The following is a 20,687-nucleotide window of genomic DNA, read 5'->3' on the forward strand; positions in this document are numbered from 1 at the left end:
CTGATGTGGAACCCACCAAAAACCGTTCAAGTGTTTGTCTCTGAGGCTTCGACAATTGAGAAGACTTTAGAAATGCGTACCCGCCAGTACGATCTCCGATCGCACTTTCGTCGCCAGACGGAAGTACGACGGGGTGGTGAGGCCGGGGACACCTACCGCCGTCGCCAGTAGCGACAGATGGGCCTAAGAGGCTTCGATATCAACGCGCCGTGCCCACAACAGGGTGAACGATCGCACGACATTGACTACCTCCACAGAGCGCAGTCAACACCCCGACGACCTTATCGTTCACCATCGCCGGGCCGCTATGCCTCACCGCACCTTGGGCAGTACACCGGCTCTGTTCGGGGCCCATCTTCGAGCACTCAGGGCCGTTCTATGTGCTAGCCGCACAGCCGAGACCCACGTGCCAGCACACCTGCCGCACCCAGGTAGAGGGTGAAAGAGCGTCGCCAATTGGCTTATTTGTCCCCCCCTTGCGTGCAGCGGCGACCCCGACACGTGCGTTGTGGCTGTGCGGGTAGCGCGTGGAACGGCCCTTACTCAGAAAACTAAGGGCAACAAGTGATTGAGGTGCGGGGTCTGTACGATGAACTACCGAAGATCATCCGCCGCCGACGATGATGATGCCGCCACAAAATCGAAAGCACCCAACGCAAAACAAAAAGGGTCTTGACGTCGAACCTTCAAAGCCTGCAGAAGATGTCACGACGCAACGTATAAGCAGGGGAGCAAATCGTCGTAGCCGTTATCCGATGCTTCAACCCAACCGCAACGCCAGGCGACGAACGAGCGATTTCGACATTCTCATTGACGGCAATAGCGTAACACCTCTCGCAGACACCGCAGCCGACTATTTCATCATCCGTGGGAATTCGCCGCGAGGGTGAAGAAAGTTAGGACCGCTTGGGAAGGCCCGGAAATCCGTACAGCCGGCGGTAACCCTTTAACACCAGCGAGAATCTGCGCAGCCAGTGACCAATAACAGCCGAATTTATCCCGCAAGCTTCGTCGTACTGCAGCACTGCTCAAGAGATGTTATTCTTGGAATGGACTTCCTAAACTTCCACGGTGCGGTCATCGACCTGAGAGCAAAGTCGATAACACTATCCACAGAAAAAGCTCTACTGCCATGCACGCCATCAGAAAGCCGTGCCCTGAGTATGCTAAAAGAAGCCACCGTCCCTCCTAGCTCAAGAGTTGTCATTTCCGTCGGCACCCCAAAACCAGAATACTTCGAAGGCGTCGTTCAAGGCAATCAGAACATAATGCCCAACCGCAATATTAGTGTCACGAAAGGAATCGCTGAGCTACAGGGAGTAAAAGCCACGGTTATGCTCACGAAATTCAGCAACGAGTACAAACACGTCAACAAAAGTACAACGGTCGGCTACATCGATGAAATTATAAAAGTCACCAATGCTTTTGCCCTCACCGATTATACAGAACCTACTCCGTGGAACGGAGCTCTTCACCCAGCTTTCGACGTCAATCCGAGCCTTCCGAAGCATAAGCACAAACCACTCAAGGCCCTGCTCCTGCAATACAAGGACTGCTTTTCGTTGTCGTCGAAAATTCGCCAAATCATTGTCGTGAAACATCGCGTAATAACAGAAGAAAACGCCATACCACAAAGGCAGAACCACTGCAGAGTTTCGACGCGAGAACGCGAGGCCGTTAAAAAACAAGTTGATGAAATGCTATGCGGCGACATCATTGAACCGTTCGTGGGCGTCACCTGTGGTGTTAGTGCATATGAAGGACGGAACCCTACATTTCTGCGTCGATTATCGCTGCCTCAACAAAATCATACACACACAAAAAAGTGTTTATCCTCTCCCACGGATAGACAACGCCTTAAATTAACTCCACAAAACTAAGTACTTTTCGTAGTTGGACCTCAAGGCTGCCTATTGGCGAATTGATGTCGACGAGAGAGACTTAGAAAACACGTTGTTGAACACCAGACGGCCTTTTCGTGTTAAAGGTTATGCCCTTCAGTCTTTTTTCAGAACCTGCATTTTTAATGCGCTATGGACACAGTGCTGGCAGGATTGAAGTGGCAGACTTGTCTCGCTTACTTAGACGACGTCATCGTGTTTTCCTCAAGCTTCGACGAGCATCTTTGGCGCCTTGAAACTGTTCTTCAAGCCATCAAGACTTCAGGACTCACCATGAAGCCAGAAAATTGACGCTTTGCTTACGAGGAACTTTTGTTCTTGAGCCACTCGAGAAACAAATCTGGAGTAAGACCCGATCCGCAGAAGACAGCCGCCATGACTGCATTTCCGCCGCCCATTCACAAAAAGCGCGTGCGCAGATTTCTGGGCCTGTGCGCCTAATGCGCGCTTCGTCAAAAACTTACCCGCATCGCCAAGCCACTTACTAACCTTGCGAGGACTGACGTCGAGTTCAAGTGGAAAACCCTTAAAAAGGAAGCATTTGGGGAACTAAAGTGACGCTTACTGACGCCTTCATTACTCGCGCATTTCGACGAAACCACCGAAACAGAAGTGCACACTGACCCAAGCAGTGTAGGACTCGGCGCCGTTCTTGTGCAGAAAACTGACGGAGTGGAAAAGGTTATTACTTTAGCCGCTCACTATGCAAGGGTGAAAGCAATTATTTCACAACAGACAAGGAGTGCCTTGCCATCTTCTGGGCGACGACATAGTTTCGCCCCTACCTCTATGGCAGGCCCTTCAAAGTTGAGAGCGACCACCAAGCCTTGTGTTGACTGGCTAACTTGAAGGACCATTCAGGTCGCTTTGCGCGATAGAGCCTGATACTTCAATAATACGACATTACCGTCATTCACCAGTCCGGCATAAAACACTCCGAGGCCGACTTCCTGTCTCGAGCCCCCGTCGACCTACCATCGCCCGAAGGTCTGAATGACGACTGCTTCTTGGCAACAATAACTGTCGACGACTTCCATGAACACCAGCGGGCTGATCGAGAATTTAGGGGCCTAATCCAATACCTGAGGGCAGGACCTTTATTGTTCCGAAGGTATTCAAGCGGGCACTTACGTCGTTTTTACTGCGAAACGGCCTTCAGCGAAAGAAGAACTTCTTGCCGCTTCAAGCCTCTTGTGGTGCCTTCAGCTCTGTGACCAGAACTCCTCCAGGCCCTGCACGATGATCCAACGGCGATCTGATTGCAGGACTCCTTAGTATTTCGCGCACGCTCGCAAGTATACAAGAAAGTTATTACTGGCCGCGCCTTACCACCAACGTCGCTCGTTACGTGAGGACATTTCGAGACTGTCGACGACGCAAAATACCGCCGACAAGACCAGCAGGCTTTCTTCAGCCGATCGAACCACCTCGCCATCATTTCCAACAAATCGGGAAGGACTTACTGGGGCGTTTCTAACGTAAAACTCGGGAAACAAAATGATCGTCGTAGCTACTGACTGCCTCACTTGCTACGCCAAAACAAAGGCCCTATACCAAAGGTATCGTCTAAGAGGTAGCCAAGTTCTTTATTGAGAACATCGTTCTTCGTCTTGGCGCCCCAGAGGTTGTCATCACCGATCGAGGTACGGCCTTTACTGCTGATTCGACTCAAGCGATCTTGAGACATAGCCAGACAAGCCATCGCCACACCACCGCGTACCGCTCACAGACAAATGGTCTCACCTAGCGGCGGAAATAGACAATCACCGACAGGCTGGCCATGTACGTCGATGTCGAACACAAGACGTGGGACGCCATCCTTCCGTACGTGAACTTCGCGTACAATACGGCCATCCAAGAAACGACGCAGCTGACGCCGCACAAGTAGATCTATTGAAGGAGCTCGGCAACGACCCTCGACCCTATGCTTCCAAACGTCGCGGACGAAGAGAACCTCGACGTCACCCCTTACCTTCAGCGCGCGGAAGAAGCTCGTCAACTCGCCCGCCTGCGCATCAAAAATCAGCAAGTGACCGACAGCCACCGTTACAATTTTCGACGAAGCTTCGTTGAGTACCAGCCCGGAGACCGTGTCTGGGTATGGACGCCGATACGCTGACGTGGGTTCAGTGTAAAACTTCTGTGAAGGCACTTCGGACTGTACAGAGTAGTTTGACGTCTCGATCCACTCGACTACGAGTTCATTCCCGACGGCAATACAACCTCTCATTGGCGCCGTGCTCGACCTGAAGTCGTCCATGTCGTGCGCCTCAAGCCATTTCATGCGCGAACCAGAGGACTGCATTTTGTTGTTGATGTTGTATTTAACGTTTATTATCAGGCTGCGGCAGCTGCATTTCCGATGGAGGCGGAAATGTCGTAGGACCGTGTGCTCAGATTTGGGTGCACGTTAAAGGACCCAGGTTGTCGAACTTTCCGGAGCCCTCCACTACGGCGTCTCTTATTATCATATGATGGTTTTGGGGCATTAAATCTGACATATCAATCAAATATTTATCGTTTATTGTCTTCATTATTGTACTTTTGTCTTTTGTTAAAGCATCGGGACGATGCCTTTTTTAGGGAAGGGGGCAATGGCACGTTCCTTTCCTGAAGTTTTGTTATCACCCCGTTACGCTACGTTCAGCGCAAACCACGCCTACAATGTACGAGAAGCTTCGAGGCTTTAGTAGATCGTTTTGTTAAGATTACGCCCACTTAGGGAACATCACATATTATTCAGGAGCCTAAGTCGCCGATAGCAATACCACTAGAATATTTGATGGCAAGGGTATAAATGCCGACAAGATTCGCCGCTTGTCAGTTAATCAATGGCCAACGCTCTGTTCGCCGCTATCTGTGCCGTTGTCTTACTGTTCTCTTGCGTGGCCACAAGTTTAGCTCGAATAAATAGTTTCTTCTTTGACGTGGAGTATGCTCCCTTCGTTCACGTTACGACCCCGTGACAATGTTAGCGTTTTCTTTGGGGGGAGAGGGGGAGGGCATGATCTTTAATGGTGATATATTTGGTGTTCATTAGAGTAGAACGATGTTCACTGAGAAAGAATCATTTTTTGAAAGTCATGTTGGAAGAACCTACATACTTGTTTGTTCATTCACTTCAATGCCGGGCGAAAAGCTCCCGGGCTCCCTCGAACCCGAGACGGTTCGAGGACAAAAGCCACCTTATTTGTTTTGTCAGTGGATGCATAGACGTGCAGAGAATATGAGCCGTGGCGCCACGGGCCTCTGCCAAGCGTCGTTTGCATTTTTTTTCTCGTGGTCACACGCTCTCTGGCTTCTTTGTTTCACCACACAAAAGAGGGGGCTTCCACGGTATCATGTGTTGTTGCATCCCATTACGTCACAGCAGAAGTTGTGACGTCGTGATGAGATGAGAATTCTTCCGCGTGGTGACGTCACGTGAGTAAGCCATGTGATGTTTCGAGGACGACACGTATGGCGACGTATTCTCATAATGGGGATTTTTCGTGCCACTCGCTCCCTACTTCTCGAGATGGTCACTGTGAAATTTCCTGTTTGTTGAAGTATCCAAAGCTTTCGCCATATTCACAATCTTCAATATTTAAAATGAGGCGAGCGCAGAGTGGCGATCGGCCACCATGACTTTTGTGTCGTCGACGAGCTCAAACGAAGCACTTCTGAACCGAAAGGCGGGTTATTGAATGCACAATGTACCGTAGAAAATAACGCTGAGCCGAAAGAAATAAAACACTTCAATTTTACGGCACTGCGAGCACATGGTTGCCACAATCCAAAACAGACACCGATTTTGACCACTTTCACCACTAATGTTTACCACGAACAACGCATCCATCAACGGTGGCATAATACGGATCTGCATACTTCCGTATTTCGTCCAGCAGTAAACAAGGCTACAGCATAAGTCACCGGGCCCGCTGGATGAACTTTGTTTCGCGTTACTGACAACATACTTGGTGAAGTCTAAGTGGTGAAATAAGTGTAACATATGGCATCTTTACCTGAGTAGAAGCTTCGTATGCCGTCGTGTGAGCAGCAAACAGTGAAGATGGTTGGTTAATCGAGATAGATATCTAGATCCTCTTGATAGAAAGGCAAAAAAAGCTTGGTTTAGAAATTCCAGCCGTTTGCTCTAGCAGATCTTGTTTCGTCCTACTGAACTCACTAGATAACGTAAAGAAGATGGCGTGCAAAAAAACAACAACAACACTCATAACAGACGGGCACACAACCGCCCTGTCTCGCTGCAGGTTTGATTATAATGAATTAGGAGGTGGTGCCCTGAATGGCGCTTTTCTCGTGATTCAATGCAGTGTATTTTTATTGCAACACCTTTCATGAGTTTAATGGAAAGAAACGTATGATAAGGTTTTGTCGAGGAACAGCATATATTGCCTGCCGAAAACCCTCGCCTTTAAACAGGCTGTTTACTTTCCTTTTGAAAGCCTTGGCCCTTATCATTTCACTTTCAGTGAGACGTACGGCGCTCACGAATGCTACACTCCACGTTGGTAGCAAAAAAAAAGAGAAAAAAGGCACAGGTAGGAATGCGATATGAATGACTTCAACTGATATACAAATCTACGTAAGCAGCCAGGTTCGACCTGGCAAAGCTGTACACAAAAGTCTGCCAAATGGTAACTTGGTCGATACTTTGAACGCGGCAATCTTCGTGCTTCGTATTGATTCATAGAGAAGGAACTGGTTGGAGCACACCTCTTACGAAGCCATTTCAGGTGACACTGATGAGCGAAATGTGTCCTGTGTGTACGCAGAATCGCTATACCAATCAATTAATTTTTCCTAACGACCTATGGGAAAGTATTATTGTTATAATTACTCTATTGATATAGCTACAGAGAACGATGACGGGTAAGAGCAGACCCTTGAATATATTATGGTCGCCTCCTCAAAAATAATAAACCTATCAAAATAGTTAAACGAAATCCTCTACGTTACTTCTGCGGCATTGAATGCTTGCCTAACTAATGCAGTGTTGATACCTAGCAGCAAATACCGAGAAAAGACCATAATAATGGAGATTTACGAAGATGAATTGCAAGCTCTGCGCGAGATTTTCTGTCAGCTTGATAGAGCTGAGCGGTAGCTGCTCACAATTAAGTCGGCTTATAAATGACCCATTAGTTTATGCGAACTCTCAAGAGACGTGTAGTGTCACCTGCTACCGAAAAAGATGGTCGCAATAGAAGCCCGAAACAAGCAGTAACATAATGTACTTCCCCATTTCTCAGAGTTTTTTTTTATTTTTCAAGATATTTCTGAAATATAATGGAGAGTTTAAAGTTTGCCTAATAAAATTAGCAAATATGATCGAAAGACCATAGGTACTTCTGAACATAAATTCCTGGGTAATTTGTCCATTTCGTTGAAGGCACTCCGTAAACGAAAATAACCTGTATTAACATCAACGGCTGGGTAAACCACTTGTCCTCTAGCGCACAACCTTTTCTGTTTTTTTTTACCACCTACCAATCAAAGTCTAAATTTACTCTCGTACTTGCAGCAAAAGCCAACAATTCGCGAACATATGCAGAACAGCTTTCAAGCAGGTTTTTTTTTTCCTTGGCGCCCCCCCCCCTTTTTTTTTATTTCACAGAATGCTTTCCTCGCTCGTTGTACTTATGCTGCTCCCAGTTCCAGTGAAAGTGCGTTGACTCGAACTCCGTCGTGAGGTACAACAATGTCATACAAAGTTTAGAAAAGAAAACATCTGTAGTCTTCGCTTACCTTCACGGTTCACTAAGAGCATCATTCGAGGGGTATGAGCCAAAAGCCGCCGAAGCAGCTGAAGCTTGCAGCCACGTGGTAATAAACTATGAAACTCAGGTTAAATATCACGTCATAGAATACTCCCCACGAGGTAAAACTGAATTCTGACATCCTTTTATCTCGTTCCTCAGAGGTGGTGGTAAAACTATGCCATGTTCCACCTTTTACTGCAACACGAGGTAGTAATTTTAAACGCGAGAGTGTTTTCAGAGGTCATGAGCCGCGAAAACCCCAAACTAGGATAGTTCTTGCTTACAGTGCAGGGTTTCCAGTGAATAATTAACGCCACTTTTAATTTTTCTTAACGCAGTTTGACTGAATGTTTACTTGAATTTCTCCCAACGTATGTTCTATCACTCAACTTTAGGTGTGTGGAGGGGCGTTCGTGTTAATGTGTGTATGTGCTCGTGCGTGAATCTGCTTGTGCACACGTCTTACGAATGCCACAGCGGAAGCATTTCTATAAGGGCGAATCGCGACCACACCCATGTTATTCATTATAGGTCCACGTTCAAAAAATGGTGAACGTTATTCATGGGTATTCTGCGCCCACTTTAAAGACAAACTGCTCGATGTTGCGTCGATGCCCCGCTCTTGGGCGCTTTGTAACCATATTGTAGATGCAGACCGCTATGGCGTGATTTGCCGAAACAATGTGATAGATGCGGAATGTGAGATCCTATAAACAAATACATGTAAATGAATGGCAACTACTGCTCATTGCAGTCCATATAAACGATAGACATGCATATCAACAAAGACAGCTTTTTGAACAATCTCTCCAATCAACGGTACTTAAAGCCGTCCCACTAATATTACCACTCATTTTTTTTTTCGAAGATCATTGAATAGAACACTTTGAAGCGTGGGTCCTGGTATATTAAACGAACCAATTTGCCGCATATCGCCAGGCGTATTAAAACGTGCCATCATTCTTTTAGATGCTAATGGTGGAAGCCCTGCTTGCAGAGCGCATGGTTCGTACCGCAAGTTTCAGACAGAATTTCATACTGCCACTATTCTCTCTTTTGCTTTGAAACGCAAGGGTATTGTTTTGAAAATCAGCAACGTTTCATGATAAATCTATCCCGTGCCCTAGCTAAGTGATGCGATCATTACCTAAATGGCTTTATAATTGAGTGCTCGTCACTTATTTACACTGATGTTTTTCAGGACCTGTTTAAACGAGCAAGTTTTGGAAGCAAGACTGTTTTTTTATTGTGTTAAGTGTTAAGCGAGCTGGGATGACATTAAGCACTTGCTAACATCCTGTTATTGCCTCGGTGCGATATTTTGTTCGAATAGGCGGGAAAGTTTACCATGATACAAATTAGAAACTGCTCACTCACACATATGTTTTTGTATATTTGTTTTTCTGTGTTTTGAAATAATTTCCCGCCAAGTAAAAACACAGCGCTGAAAACATGTGTTTCTGCAATTACAGTAACAAATAAAATAAAAAGAAGCCATGAAATGCTTATAGAGAAATAGCTGTTTCTTTTTAGTGCTCACTTAAACAATTTGCGTTTCTGTTTAACGACGGAAGGTTTATACAGACAACGTTATTGAATTTTCCTGTTTATCAGGAGCGAAACCTGCCGCATATTTATATCACAACTATTTTAGAAATCATTGGACACGACTACGTAAAATATTGATCACACTTATAATTTTCGCACTAGTCATTAACGATTCATATTTCGCTGAAATCTGCTAGGCCAGCCACCGCTTCACTCATTCGTCACAATGAGAAGCTTGCAATGACCATGTCCTCTCACATTACTGTCACAGGCAGGGAGATACAGCGCTGAACAAAACGGAAACGTTTTTAAAGATAGCGGGAAACTATGCAGTTTCAAAAGTACTAAAACATGGCTACTTGATCACAAATTGCTTCGACTACCAGAAATTCGACCAGAGTCTCACAACAATGAATAGTCCCTTCCCAGCTTCCATTCGAAAAAAGCAAACACACTTCGTATAAGTATTTTGAAAAAACTGGTGTTATAATTTGGGGTTGACATCTTGGCCTCTCCCTAAATTTTGAATATTGTTTTGTCATTACCACATTCTTTATTCAGGCTTCTTTGACAGGTCGAAGGTTCAAGGAAACAGTGGTACGGAAGGGGTCTCATTTGCGCTTCATCTTAGACGTAAGGACTACAATCCTCATATATGCAGTGGATGATTTTCCCACCATCGCACGGTCCCATTTAAGCCGTGTGCAAGTGGTCGCCTCAGAAAACACTTCATTTTTATTTCTTATAATAATCATTGTTATGTTTCATAGATATCATATGTTCCTTAAACTGTTGTTGGCAGTCTCTCTCTTTCTGTGTGCGCGTGTGTGTGTATGGGAGTGGGGGGGGGGGGGGGGGGCTGGTTTTTTTTTTTTTGCCGGCATTGCTGTTTCATAACTTTGGGTGTTTTTTCCTAACTGTTCATTTTTTGCGTCCGCAACTCGACCCAGATACATTTTCGCAAAGTAACCTTGTTGAATTGTACCATACCTTACTTCTCCTCCCTATAAGTGACCTGCAGAATTTTCGTAAGTACAAAAAATGAGTGAATGATTCTTGTTATAACAAGAAGTGTGAACACTAATTGTAGTCATATTAACATCTACGCAGTTGTGCAGAGATGTGTTTGATAACATGTCTCGCACTTGGTTCACTCATTTCCAATTGCCTTACAAATTTTAAACACAATTAAAACAACGAATATGCAAGACAACAAGAAGCTGTCAGTGCTACAATATTGCAATAACACATTTTTGAGTAGTGAATGGTAGTTTAGAAGCAGGAGTAATTACTAATCAGTCATTCATTACACAAATATTAATGGGCAATACTGAAGAAGTTCTTGCAGAATCGCAGCCAGTAGTTAGGAATACAGCTGAGATTCTTCACATGGAATAAATTTCAGGCATGGCAAGTTAGTCGCCAAAGTAGAAAACAAATTCTCCTCTATAGATTAGTGATGCCACTGCTCTTTCACAGTGTATCCATAGAAGACATCCAAAATTGAATAACTTGATTGTCTGAAACATTTCTGGCTGCACTACATGCTTTTTATAAAATTACAAACACCGCTAACAGATGTTTATTGCTTGATTGTAAAAATCTATCCTAGCTATAGCATTCTACCTTTTCTTCTTTTGGAATAAAAAGAAACATTACTTCAATATTTTGGGTCAAATATGCCAATTTGGAGCACCTACACAATTTTTCATTTTTGCCGCAATAGAGGCTTTTTCTACTTGATCACAAAATTCACGAACAATTACAATATTGTCTCTTGCAAATTCAGAGCACCGCCTCGTGTTGCGGTGTTTTTTCTGTTTCTGATGTGTTGTCTTTCTGAGTTTTCCCTGACGTTTCTAATTTTTTATCTTCAAGGTGTTTACTACGCCATGTATTATAATCACACGGGCCGTTTTGATGTGCTACTTCAAATAACTCTAGAAGGATGCAGAGCAAAATGATTACGTTTGTCTGCGATGGCCATAGGACCTTTTCGAGCGGCAGTCGCCAAGGTGCACCGGTGCACCAGATCATGATTACCACTTGCTTGCTTACTTTTTCTACATATAATGTACACCGACACGTCGTGACGATTACACAGCGAGCGATTGATAGACTTTTTCGTTACGATGTTCTCTGTATAATCTATAGATGTACGCATGCTGTTGCGATGCGACGGTCCACAAATTATGCCAGCGGCATCGCGAAACCAACACGGCAGTGCACAAAAACCGGTTTGTTGGCAAAACATGTCGTGATAATGAATTGCATGGCGATGTTGTTATAACTGCTCTGACTAACGGCACCTCTGCCATATTGCTACAATATCAATTCGCCTTTGTATGCTGTTTTGATTACACATTCAGCTTGTAAACAACTTCAAATATAAGGTAGCACAAAGTTGAGTATTTCGTACCCATCGTTTTGTTTTTCTGGTGCGTCGAAATTATATCTGCCATTTTCAAAACATTGCTCTGCTTTGTAAGGTTATGGGATACTATGCACCGTCTACGCAAAGTTGTTGCTCTGTAGTGTTATGAAGTGGTTGCTATTTGTAAGGCTGGTAAGGCGGCAGATATAATTTGAATACTATGAAATAGGTGGGTCTGTTATGTTTTGATAGATTATTACCCACATAGGAACTAAACTGGCTGCTGCTCTTCACTGAACAAAAAGAAAATTCCGTTGTGCTGATTTTTTTATGCGCCATCGCACTGTTATGTGCGAAGCCTACCTTAAAATTCTAGTAATGGGTGTGGGAGACTCAATGTTGAAATTTTCACGTTGGAAGAATTTGGATTTTTAAAGGTTTACTTATTTATCTCGATGTACCTACGCGTAAGTCTATGTGCTTGACCTCATTCTAGGCTATGGATCATGCATTCATCCTAAATCTTGCTGGCCAGGAAAAAAATGGTTTTCAAGTTTGATATTCCGGTTTCTATGGTAGAGTGCGACTACATATTTCAAAAAAAATTAACAATTCTCGCCGATGGCTATAGTCTGAGCTTTAGACAACAAAAAACAGAATTTTTCCTCTCAAATTGATCCCGAAGCAGATAAGTAAGGAATGCTTCAAGTAAGGCTCTCCCCTGCCAGCCCGCAGTCAGGGTGAAAGGATAGTAAAACGAAATCATAGTCTTTGAAAAAAATCTGACATAACATGAACGAATGCTTACTATTAAGGGGATATATCCGAGGGCCGGGTAATTATGAAAGTTTGTGCAAAATGAAAAAAGCAATAACTTTATCCTGGCAATCCTATATGAAGCATTGCTAAAAAGAGATCCTTTATTCTCCAATCTTGTGTTCACTGTATGAACATTTCATTCTACTCTCTCAAGAAGTCCAAGTCACTGCAGTGGGACCACAAAGCTTCCTTTTTCTGAAACATCCACAAATTGCAATGCACCAAAAGCACGCGTCTGAGTAAACGCCATCCATGCTTGTTATCAAAACCCAACAAACCGATTATTAGCACCGCATAGAAACTGCACAAAATTGCTCGGCAAGTGTGCATTTCTTCGCTACCTGACATCAAAGCTAACTCGAACAACTGCTACGTTGGACTTGACCACTTTCTTTTTTCCAGGGGAAGCGAGTGTTTAAGCAAATGTTATTGAAGTACTTCTTTTCGCATTCCCATAGGCTTGTTTATACATTAAACTGTGGAATACTTTTTTGCCTCAAAACCACATAACTGACAATATACGAGGCTTGAACAAGCAAGCCTTGCCCTTATATATTGAAAACATTGTGCCTGACGACATTAGGCACATCAAGGTAAACACGAGAAAAATATTTTGACAATCGACGTGACGGATCCGAGTGCTCTGAACACGATATGGCATATATCGCAGCTGGGACACATCGAAGTCCAGCTTTTCACACAAGCGAATAGTGCCGCCGTTACAGGAGTCAACGATGACACAGGCACTGATCTCGCTAATGAAAATTTCTAGTACTGAAACAACGTATTTGTGCATGCACATTGCCTAGGCAACACACGTTGTGTACGAATAACATTACAAGGTAAGTTCCTTCTCTCTTATGTGAAGGTTGGCCATTTTCATCACTAGGTTCGCCCATTTATTCCGAAGCTTTTGCGGTAATTCAATTGCCGAAAGATTGGCTACGTAAAGGCGTTTGCCGTAATTTAGTAATGTGCCCCCGATGCACCGGACACCACTAAGAAGACATGTGAAGTGCAACTACATTGAAATGGCGCTCACAGTACTTCCTCCAAGAACTGTATTCAGATTAAGATGGAGATTTTCATACAAAGACAAATGATGCGAGACAATTCGACTCACAGAGAAACCACGCGAAAATTCCGAGAGGAAGCCGTCATCGTCAAAGGCCTTCGCGAAGTAAAGTACCACATCCAATGAGAAAGTGACAACCTCAAGAAATACCGTCAGGCGTGGCTCCTATAGCACGGCGAACATCTGCGCCGAAAGAAAACAACCTGGAAGATCTCACTCTCCGAAAAAATGTCCATCTGTTAAGCCTACACGATCAGTCGAGCCTGAACAGAAGCCACCTCAAGAACAAGCGCGGAATGCAGCAACGGCCAGGAAGAAAGATCATCACGTGATAGTGATGCTGCGATCATCAGTTAAATAACATGAATACATCGTCGGCCAGACGTGCCTCCCAGTAACGGACGCACTGAGTCTAGTGGCGGCAGCCCTGGAGTCAAGTGCTTGCCGCCATAGAGTGTATGGTTCATGGCTAACCCACTACTGTCTTTCAGGGACGTGGTCTGACAAGCAGCAATACTTCAGTAGAATTCCAGGGCACCAAGATTGCGCATTGCTGATTTTCGTCGATATGTGGATGTCAATAGGTTTGTCGTAATCGTCATCTGTGAGCCAAACCTATCGAGTGCGATAAGATGTTTTGGATACGAACCTGTTAGGTGGCCTACTGTTATTCAAAGCAGCAAGCTTCTAGTGTCCGTTCTTCGAGACCTCACTAACATACTACCTCATGACGGAACTCAATACGTGGGCTGAAGAATGAAAAGTAGGAGGCTTACCATCAATGTGGTTGGTCCATATCTTTCACAATCAGGTCACAATGGCCTACAAGACATTATAGCATCAATAGCTAAGCGCACGTGCGTTATCACCGAAGATTTTAACGCTCATCATACTTTATAGGGAAGCCAGAAGACCAACTTGAAGGGCAGACATTCGGTGTCTTTTGCCTCCGACAATGAACTTTGGTTACTAACGCTGGCAGTCTTACATTTTTACGTGGCTCCACATACAGCAGATTTCGTGGATTTTGTTACGCAAAGCTTCACGAAGCATGCTGAGTGGGTCGTGGATGAAGGACCACATGAGAGTGAACACATTCCCACATACGTCAAGATCAAAGAATTGTCCCCAAGTAAAATTCGCGACATGATTAAAAGAGTGGACTGGACGAAGTTTCAGTCTCGTATGGAAGACCAATGCCAAGAACGCATATCATACAAAAGACAATCAAGAGCACTGTACAAGAGATGGTGTGTACGAAGCTGTGCTCTGTGAAAGCCACGGACATGGACAAAGAGCCGGAGCAGCTGTGATCCTTACGAGGACGAGCTGAAAGAAACCAGCACATGAATAACCTAAAAAATTTACGCACTGCTATACGTATGTTGAAGAAGATCCAGCATCGGTTGGAAAAGCAGGAATTCCAATGATGGATTACTTGAAGTGAGTCCTTCGACTGTCGTAAGCATTTAACGCAGTTATGGAGGACAGTACAAGGTTTGCTGTCATTTCCTAATCATAGGTCACCATTCAAGGCCTTAGCTCTTTACGAAAATTGATCAGGTATTCACGTTGTTGAAGAATTGTGAATCAGATTATCCGGGAAAACAACTGCGCTTAATAGCATAACTCATTTGAGCATTTTCACGCCACCACGTGACAGTTGCCCACCACTACGTACCTCAAGGGGGCGCTCGCTTCCTGCAAATGTACATCAGCACCAGGACCTGATGGATCTCCTATAGAGCCCTGTGTCATCTGGGTGAGCACACGAGAATCGCTCTGCTTCAGGTACAGAATTATTCTAAGTGAGACGGCACTCTCCCTTAAGCTGGAAAACTAGTCGTCTAGTACCAGTGCTTGAACCTGGCAAGTCACCCTGGGAACTCTCATTCTATCGCCCCATTGCACTGGCTAGTTGCTTGCGTAAAGCGATGAAGATAATGGTGCTTGGCCGTCTGGAGTGGTACTCGGAATATAATGAGATCTTCCCAGATGACATGGTCGCTTTTCGACGTGGTCGATCATCGATTGACAGCATCATTGACCTAATCACATAGGCTGAGCAGAAAAAAAGCTGTAAGCGTCTACGTGCCTCTTTGTTCCTCGACGTCAAAGGAGCCTGTGATAACGTTACTAATGAAGTTGTCCTTGCCGCACTAAAAAAAGCCGAGTGGGTGCCCTAATGTTTAAGTGGATACGCAGCTATCTCCACATGCGATACGTTTTGGGGAGCATGGAAGCCAGGAGCACCTCTGCACGTTTCAGTGGTCGTGGCGTTTTTCAGAGTGGTGCACTAAGCACCATGTTTTGAATCTAACACTGATCGCTCTCCATACGCACCCACCAAGCAATACCTCTCTATTAACATACGCAGATAATATCTGCGGTAACTCGCCTGCAGTTACGAGCGAGTATCCATAAAGCTACTTCTGCCACTACTTTATACCTCTGCAGTCCAGGACTAAAAATGTCCTCCGGAAAGTGCACTTCTCTGGCATTTACGCGCGAACCCATGACAAATTACAGTGTGGCAAGCAACGGTCAAAATATATCGTACTGCGAATCTCATAAATTTCTGGTTGTCATCATGAACAGAGACATATCGTCGGGCCCTCATGTGTCGTATCTGAAAAAGCGATTGACGGGAATTCGCCACCTTTTTAAGCTTTCTGCTGGCAAGACTTTTCAAATGCAGCACAGTGGTATGCTTCGACTGTACCGGGTGTTTTTTCTCGGCTTTCTACGATGCAGTTTGCCCGCATTATCTACCGTTAACAAAATAGGTCGATGAATGATACAAAGCGTTCAGGCAGAGGCCCTCGGAATCTCCCTGGGCCTGCCTCAGGTCGCCTAAATGATGGCGACTATAGTCTTCGCTAAACACCTTCTCGTGCACACCTATTTTGAAATTGAAACTCTGAGAACACACATAAGACATGTTGCCCGGACTCTCCGCCACCACTTAGCCTCTCTACCAGCGGACAGGCCTGACACTGCCTTTTATAGAACAGTAACAGCCCATGATGACTCTCTGCCAACTGGCTTCATACCTGCAGTGGTACCCTAAGTTTCTACATGGCTCCTCAAACAGCCAGTCATAAACCTTACAATACCAGGTATCCACAAAAAATGGGTCTCGTATCAGCATATTAATCTGCAAATTTTGTCGTAAGACGACAGTCTTGAGTGTGAAGAAAGTAAGCAAAACATTTATTTCATGTTCTGTGTAAGAAAACTGGCGAATGGTATTCTGGAGGCGCTGCGTTAAAGTGCCTCAAACGTGCAGCGGAGGCGAATGAGCGAATCAAGTCACGCCACGCGTGCGACATGAGTGCCATCTGGCAGTTTTCTTAGAAAACGAAGCGTGTGGCTCTGAGACGGGCGTGCACACCCGTCTCAGAGGTTATAAGGTGTATAACGCAAGGCCACGGTAGGTGCCACCACCGTGTCGTTTTAGCAGAGCGTTGGAAACACTCGCCTTTTCGTGCAAGCGTTGCATGGTCAGTGCAGCGTGATAAACGCAACGGTCCCTTGAAATGATTATGTATGCGTTTTCTAGTAAAAGACGCACATACAGGGTATATAAGTATTTTCTGGTGCCTAAGATACGCCCAATAATTTCTTTGTAATTGTCAATTGCACAATTAGGCACGCTAAATATTGAGCAACGTTGGCAGGCGCTACAGAAGGGGTCGGCTGTGTGGGGCATCAGCTGATGCCATTCCGAGTACCAGATACTGTTAAGAGTGAACAAGCAAACAAATGTACAGGCAGACAGACCAATATTTTTGCGTCGAAGGTCTCCAAGAAACCCTATCGTCCTTAAAACAAGATTAGTCAATACCAGCCCTTCAGCAGCCCTTCTCCTGTTATACAAAGCAAGACTGAACCCATGTGTACACAAACGACTTCTTCCTGCCGAACAATTCAACAGCGGTGGTCTTTATTATAACGCATGCTGCTACCATCAAGTCCAGGACATCTCAAGGAACAACATCAACGGTAGCAGAGCTAGCAGTGCTTTGCACTAGACTCCGCTTGATTACAGGTGTTTTTTAGACGGAAGAAGTGCTATACCTAACAACAGAGAAAAAGCACCACGTCATATTTGAGTGGCTGCCAAGCCACTGTGCGATTGTCAGTAATGAAATAGCCAATCAAGCTGCCCATTCAGTTCATACAGAAGGCCACGACCTCTGAATATCTCTTTCTAGGACCAACGCTGCTAGAAAGCTTCGCATCCTTCTTTGCCAACGCTTCAGGCCAAACTGAAGGGAGCCTCATATTACACATGCAATATTGTGCTCCTTTATACCTTTGTTAAGCTTACGGCTTCCAACATGGCTCCGCGAGGTTAGGCTACAGTTCTGTGCAGACTGTTGTGTACTGTTCTGTAGTGTTCTGTACTGTTCTGTACACTGCGGAGATGAAGAGCCTATTCAATTCATCTTGTTCGACTGCCCAGAATGTGACATAAAACCCAATCTCTTTCTAATACGCTTAACAAGTAATATGACCAGCCTCGGTCAGAAGAAAGTATACTACGTAATCGTAAGACTCATCATCGCAGAAGGCCGTGCAACAGTAATTGAGCTTTTTCTGAATTACTGACCTGTCTTAGGGACTCCGAGCGAACCTATTTTATGTGTGCGTGTGTGGCAGCGTTTTGTTCTTTATTTTTTATCTATGTCCTTCTACCTCCCATTTCTCAACCCTAGCGCAAGATAGCATACCGGATCCTGGAATCTGGTTAACCTCCCTGCCTTCCTCTTTTATTTAGCTTTTCGACACTGCTGCTGAGTATCACGATTTTCCAAAATTAAATCCACCGCGTTGGAGAGTTTTTGTAAGCAATCATTAGGTGCTGCAAAAGATGATTAGCTTCATATGGGCTTTGCGGTCGAAAGAAGTGGTTATCAATTTATAAAGGGCGCAAGACTTTTCTTGAGAATGTTTTCAAGGTTAGCAAAGTAATGATCGCGCAACTGCTTTTGGCTTACTTATTTGACAAACATTCCTTGTCTCATTATTTCTCGCCTACAGAAACACTTCCCACGCCTCGTCTAGTTCACCTCCTTTTAGCGTCGCCAACTATGCCGTCTGAAACAGATGCGCCGACCACTACTAGAGCCAAATTACGCTCAGACAGGCGCGGGCTGTAGGCGGCAACTAGAAATGAACTCGCGTGCTTCCCAGTTAGCAGCCAGCTCATTTTTGTCTCCGAAAACAGACTTCAGTCCTTTTATAGTCTACGAGAGCCGTGTTGGATTGTAAAGACTGACTTTTAATTACGAGTGCGTGCTTTCTGCCACAAATATATTAAAAGAGCAAGAAACCATATATTTTATTTGACGTAGTTTCAATTCGTAGAGCTTCGCCATCCAATTCGAAACATAATACTAAGGACATTCTGCATATTGTAGTATCGACGGTTTTTAGATCTGAAGCGCCTTATGCCGGAGCTCAATCCGGTGTGTGGCGTGATCACGTTTACTGTGTAATCGTCAACTCTCTCCCCTTTCCCTTTTCTCATTTGAGTGCGAGGAGGTGGAAGTAGTTGGGGCGTAGGAGGCGACAGAGCGCTTCCTCCGTTTCGTTTCTCCTCTCCCGTTAATCTCTCCGACAGATGCGCGCTCGCTTCGTTGCACTCGCCTATCAGTGCTGGGTGCCCACTTTGCGGCACACGCATGGTGATACACACAAATTAGAGGGGAAAATCATAAACTGCACACAACATATAAGCAGCTCCACACACATATGAAGCATGTACGGGAACATACAATTGGAAACACAAGTGAACGCCAGTGCTCTTTTGTATTCCAAGGTGCTTCCCTCTAGTGCGAGATGGTGTATTTTTTTCTACAAATGGTACCAGGCGATCAACCGCGTCTAGATGGGCGTTTCATGTGCTTGATTTCCGCTGGTCAAAAGGCGTTTTACGCTTTCATGTTCGCAAGGTAGTATCACATGACCAGTTGGCCAACAGATGACTTGATTGCCCCGTGTATACAAAACTAGGCAAAGAAAGGTACTGGCCGGCAAGTATGCTTCGTTCCACTAGATACGCTTCTCTCACAGAATACTTGAAAAATGACGTGTTAGGGAGAACCAATGAAGCAGAAGCTGCCTTAGTACGCCTTACTAGCCTAAACATGATTATCGGGGTTAATTCGAGTGCACAGGTACACAGAAAGCAGTCACACATTAAGTTTAGTTCACCAAAAGTTTATAGAACAAAAACGACTTGTTTAGCCTCTAATTTAGAGGCCTTGGAAGTATTGCATATCACGGAAACTCTAAAAGATGTTCAAAGATACTTCATTTCATTTCAGTTTACTCGAAGCAAAATTGTTACAGTTTGCCTTGCGGCACACGATCATAGGCTGAATAAACTTGTGTCTATAAAATCCATTGCTAATACCATGTGAACGCCTCTGACATTTTGTAGAAATATACACGCTGCAGTGAAATTGCTGTCAGTCTCTCCCCCCTTTTTTCTTTTCCCTCTCTTCCCTTTTTCTCGTCTTTCTTGTCCTCTTCCCTAATCTCCCAGTGAAAGGTAGCCAGCCACATGTCTTTCTGGTTAACCTTCCTGCCTTCTCCCTTTTGTTGCTTCCTCTTCCTCTCATCATTATAGGAATCGGTACAACACAAAAGGGAACCATATCATGAAACACTCTATCATTTGATATACAGTTTCATATGTCAGAGATTGAAGATATTCTATGGTGCTCGGCAGCTGCATTATTAACTGATGCCTAAACAGATGGATGGGCGGACACATAAACGGACGTATGAACGTACTGTTACACGGACGGATATGTTTGGTCGGATAGACAGATGCACGGATGGATGGATATATGAATGGTCGGATGGACAGATGAATGGTCAGAGTATCGTACCCACACAACAAACACTCGATCGTGCAAGACTACGGAACTTTCCTCCTAAAATTTTCATCACTATCAAATCATCATCATCATCATCAGCCTACTACGTCCACTGCAGGACAAAGGCCTCTCCCATGTTGCACCAGTTAACCCGGTCCTGTGCCTCCTCCTGCCAATTTATACCCGCAAACTTCTTAATATCATCTGCCCACCTAACCTTCTGTGTCTCCCTAGCCCGCTTGCCTTCTCTGGGAATCCAGTCAGTTACCCTTAGTGACCAGCGGTTATCCTGTCTACGCGCTACATGCCCGC

Source organism: Rhipicephalus microplus, chromosome 6, assembly GCF_043290135.1.
Source record: "Rhipicephalus microplus isolate Deutch F79 chromosome 6, USDA_Rmic, whole genome shotgun sequence".
NCBI classification, from domain to species: domain Eukaryota; kingdom Metazoa; phylum Arthropoda; class Arachnida; order Ixodida; family Ixodidae; genus Rhipicephalus; species Rhipicephalus microplus.